General features: G+C 41.8%; 1 pseudogene; it reads left to right on the top strand.

Moving 5' to 3' along the window:
- Nucleotides 1–1,986: 1,986 nt before the first annotated feature.
- Nucleotides 1,987–2,634, top strand: LOC102868648 (annotated as a pseudogene).
- Nucleotides 2,635–5,372: the final 2,738 nt, after the last annotated feature.

The following is a 5,372-nucleotide window of genomic DNA, read 5'->3' as shown; positions in this document are numbered from 1 at the left end:
CATTCAGTTTTATCTGAGGAAGTTTCTGGCAAAGGTTAGGAGGAAGAGAAAAGAAGGAAGCAACATTTAATGAGGAGGTGTTTCTAGGTAGTTGAGGACAAGGGGTCATTTCAGAAAGAAAGAAGTGGTATGCAATGGGAAAGGAACTAGGGAGACAACCAGTGACCATATCAGGAAGTGGTTTTTGTGTCTAGGAAATGAACAAAAGATTTCGAAAGGCAGCTTGAGAAGACAAAACAAAGGGTAAGGCACTAAGTGTTTATTCCACTGGTGATAGAGAAATAGTTTTGTTCACCTTTGCTTTCCCAACAAAGCTTTGTCATTGGCAAATACTCTTTAAAATGTTTATTTAAAATATGACAGAAGTAGGAATAAGGATAATAGGGGGTGAGTTGACAGAATTGATGCCTTTGAATTGTCATGTTGGTGAACATTGAATATTCCAATGGCCTGCTAAAAGAACAAATAAATCTGTGTTGAAGAAGGTGCAATCAGAGTGCTCCTTAGAAACATGGATGGTGTAACTTTGTGCCACTAATTTTGAGCACATTTCCAGGAAGACAGAGTCCTTGGAGAGACAACACATCATGCTGGCAAATGTAGGAGGTCAGTGAAGGGGAGAAATACCTTCAATGAGATGGATTTATATGGGCTTGAGTATATCAGAGATGATGAGGATGGCACTGTATATATTTTTTACTGAAAATTAAGCCATATTGATGAGTTTTGTTCCAGGTTTAAGAGAACCAATAGGCAACATCATAATTGATGGAGAGAATGAAACTGTCAACAACTTCATCTTACTTGAATCCACAATTAACACCTTTGATACCAGCAGTCAGGAAATCAGGAGACGTATTACACTGCGACTTCTCCAAATTATTGAGGAGCAATGATATAAGTTTGATGACTAAGATGCATCTGATTCAGGCCATGGTTTTTCCAATCACTTGCTATGCATCTAAGAGCTGGATAATAAATAAGGATGACAGAAGAATTGATACCTTTGAGTTGTTGTGTTGGAGAAGAGCACTGAACATCCCAAGAACTGCCAAAAGGATATGTCTAGGAGGGGTACAGCCGGAGTGATCTTTGAAGGCAAAGATGATGAGCCCCTGCCTCACATACTTCAGGCATGTTGCTAGGAGGGGCTATTCCTTGGAGAGACACATGATGCTTAGAAGGCAGAAGATCAGCAAAGGAGAGGAAGTCCCTCCACCAGATGGATTGACATAGTGACTGCCACAATGCGTTCAAGTGCTTCACAAAGTGTGAAGATGACACAGGATAGCATCAAGTTCAGATCTTTTGTTCGTAGAGTTGCTGTGAGTCACACTAGACTCTATGGAACCTAACAACAACAAGCACCATAGTATTGGGGCTTTATTGGTTTCTATAGGGCCAGAAAGCACAGTCATGTTTATGTTTTTTTAGTTTTGTTCCATATTGTTCCGTACTGTGCTGGACTTCCTGTTGTTATCCTTTTCAGAGTGGTCAGCACTGGTAGTTGAGCATCATCTGGTCCTTCTGGTCTCATTAGCCGTTTGGAGTAATTGTTTCCATAAATCTTTGCTTTTTGTCCCTTCTCTTTGTTCTACACATAGAGAGACTAGTAGTTGCCTCTTAGACGGTTGCTCACAGCTTTTGGTTAGCAGCACACCTTCACTACCAGAGTTCCATTTCTCACATGTTTTTAAGACTTTAGCTACTACTCACAAAAGTAGGAGGTAGAATATTATCTTTGTAGACTATGTTATGCAAATAAACCTTGATGTTACTTAAGATCTTAGGTTCCAGGACCAACAAACATTCCTTCAGGATGTTCAGCTACAATTAAGCAGTTTATTTATGCTGAGGGCTCACTCAGGGCCCAGGAACAGGACTGTTCTTGGAGTTGTGACCATGGGAGGAGCTCTGCTTTGGGTAGGCAGGTAGCTTTGGGTGAGCAGTAGCTGCCAGCAGGAGTCTGCAGTCTGCTCCCCTGAGATGCGAGGCAGGTACTTTACACTCTCTCACAGTCGGGGCTGGAGTGCTTGTGGAAGGTGCCCTTCCTGGAAGGGCAAGAAGCCGTACCTGCACCACAGACACAAGTTGGTGGAAGATACAAAACAACTGTCCCAAGAAAACACGGAGCTCATCCTTACACAGTGCATGGAAGAACTTGGAGTCACGGGTTACCTGGTCTCAATAAAGAAACCAGTGGACTGGAATCGACTCTTTCCTCAAGGACTAACTATATATAAATCTTGTGAAAACAAAAAGCTTGCTGAAACAAGAAAGAAAATGAAAGAAGATCCAGACCAAAGCAAGTGAGAGGACAGTAAAATTCTTGGCATGCTGTCACCCAGAAGTGAGGATGGAAAACAATGTAAAATAGGAGAAAACTCTGACACAGTTGCTCACCACTTCTTCCAGAACCCTGGTGTTATAGTAGCTCCTTGTGCAATAAAGTTACCAGAAAAGTCTGTCACCCAGAGGGGCGAGTACTGGTGTGAGTTGATGGTAAATGAGCCAGATACTGTTAGAGTACCTATTTCTGGAATGAACCTTAAGAAGCCCAAGACCAAACGATACAAGTACTGGTTAGCCCAGCAGGCGGTGAAGGAGATGACCTCAAAAAGCCCCAGACTCTGACATACTCTTCCTCCAAGGCAGCCAGATGCCTTCAAGATGTGACGTTCTGCAAAGCTGAAACAAAGGAGGAGTGCCAGAAAGACAGTCCAACAACTCATTCCACCTTTGACTAAAAATGGAATTTTAGAGCAGACACAGGGACATCAGACTAAACTAATCATGTTATTGTTGTTGTTGACTACCTTCAAGTCAAGCACGACTCATAGCGACCCTATGAACAAAAGGCCTGAAGCCTGTATATAACTGTTGGCATTTATCAAAGTTCACAGAATTTCCAGAGGCATGTTGTTTCCCATCTCTATCTTGACTTGTCTTAATTTCCTTCATTATTGGGACAGTACTATACTAGAAGAAGTACCAAGCTATTAGTTTGATAAGCTAAACATCAGGGACTGAAGCAGTCCAAATCTCACCTAACTGCTTTGTCCATTGGTGCTCACTGGGTCAATCAAAGCTAGCCATTTCTTTTGTACTTGGCTTATTCTCATCACTCAAAGTTTTCCCAAACAGAAATAAAATTATAGTTTTTTGTAGATGTTAGTTATTGGACTTTCTGCCAAAAAGTAAAGATGAACATAGTATATACATATACATTAAAAAGCTATTCCTTACAGTTGCTATGGACAAATTACTTCCAACATGCTATCTGCACTCTAGAATTCGTTCTCTGTAGGTAATACTGACAGAGCGGAGTTTAGGGCTGTTGTACATAGGGTCGCTATGAGTCGCAGGCGACTCGACGGCACATAACAACAACAACAACAGGTAATACTGATAAAGTTATTAATGTAAATAAGCACAGTGGACTACTTTTCTAAGGATGTTATTGTTGTGTACTGTTGAGTCAGAACTCATTCAGAGCTGACCCTCCAACGGGTTTTGGGGAGGCAGTTAATCACATGGGAGGGGATTGCCTATCCTTTTCCCACAGAACAGCTGACAGATTCGAATTGCATGCCTTCGGGATTACAGCCCAGATTATTACCAGTAGGCCACCAGAGCTCCCTTCTCTAAAGATATTTTTTTTTAAAAATTTATGTAGGTTTACCCCATGTTCGCCCTGCTATATATGTGAATACATTTACAGGAAATACATATGAATGTAAAACTATCACTTGCGCTTTCTAGAAAGACAGTGCCAAAAGCAGAGAAGGAAGCCCCTGCCCTTCCCAAAACTCAAGCCAAAGCAAGGATGTGAAAAGCCAAGAAGCCAATCCCGAAGGGCATCCACAGTCACAAACAAAAGATCCTCACGTCACCCATCTTCTGGATGGCTAAGACATTGAGACTCCGAAGGCGCAGATATCCCCAGAAGAGCATCCCCAAGGGAAATAAGCTTGACCACTATGTCATCAAGTCAGCCATCAAAAAGATAGATCACAACACATTTGTGTTCACTGTGGCATGATCAACAAGCACGAAATCAAACAAGCTGTAAAGAAGCTCTGTAACGTTGATGCAGCCAGGGCCAACACTTCACTTAGTCCTTTTCAAGGAATAAGAATGACAAAAGAGGAATCAGTGTCTTTGACTCAAGAGGAAGAGTATACCAAATGTTCCTTGGACTGCTAGAGGCAAGGATGGTGAAACTTCATTTCACAAACTTTGAACATGTTCCAGGATGGCATGTCCCAGGATGGAAAAAGACAACATAGTTGGCAAGAGGGAGGGTCAGCAAAAGAGAGGAAGATTCTCAAAGAGATGGATTACAACAGTGACTATAACAATGGGCTCAAGTATATCAGAGAAGAGGAGGATGGAGTCCCTACGAGTCAGAGTGGGCTTGATAGCAGCTACAACAACGATACATATTTTCTGATATTTTGCTTCCGTATTCATCCCCTTCCAATACTCGTAACTATCCAGGAAGTTTCTTTCTGTGTGTGAACTGTTATTCAGCTTTGTAAAAGTGAGCTCATAGAATACTTGTCTTTTTGTGACTGACTTCACTTAGTATATTATCTTTTAGATACATCCATGTTATGCAATTTTAATGATTTGCAGCATCATGATAGATGAAGAGATTGAGATTGTTAACAGCTTTAGTTTGCTTGGATCCACAATCAACACTCTTGGCACCAGCAGCCAGGAAATTAAAAGACGTATTGTGATGGAAAAGTCTATTGTTTTGGACCTCTCCAAAGTACTGAAGAGCAATAGTATCACTCTTGAGACTAAGGTGTGCCTGATACAGGCCATGGACTTTGCAATCACTTGCTATGAGCCAGAGAGCTGGACAATGACTAGAGATAATAGAAGGAGAATTGATGCCTTTGAGCTGTGGTTCTGGAGAAGAATATTGAATATACCATGTTGTTGTTATGTGCTGTCGAGTCGCTTGCGACTCATAGCGACCCTGGACTGCTAAAAAAATGAACAGGTTCATCCTGGAGAGGGTTAAATCAGGCTGCTCCTTGGAGGCAAGAATTCTGAAGCTTTATCTGACATACTTTGTACATGTTGTAAGAAGGGACCAGTCCTTAGAGAGGGACGTCATGCTTGGGAGGGTGGAGGGACAGCTCAGGAGAGGAAGATCATCGATGAGATGAATTGATTCAGTGACTGGAGTAAAGGGGTGGGTGTGTCAGAGACAGTGAGATTGGCACAGGATAGAGCAGGGTTTAGGGCTGTTATACATAGGGTTGCTATGAGTTGCAGGTGACTTGGCAGCACATAACAACAACAACAGCAGCATTGTTCTTTATTATTGCATAGTAGCACTTTGTGTGAATATACCA

The sequence above is a fragment of the Elephantulus edwardii genome, unplaced genomic scaffold (genome assembly GCF_000299155.1).
Source record: "Elephantulus edwardii isolate Elephantulus edwardi_28Jun2011 unplaced genomic scaffold, EleEdw1.0 scaffold00354, whole genome shotgun sequence".
NCBI classification, from domain to species: domain Eukaryota; kingdom Metazoa; phylum Chordata; class Mammalia; order Macroscelidea; family Macroscelididae; genus Elephantulus; species Elephantulus edwardii.
This window is presented reverse-complemented; position numbering and strand designations above follow the sequence as displayed.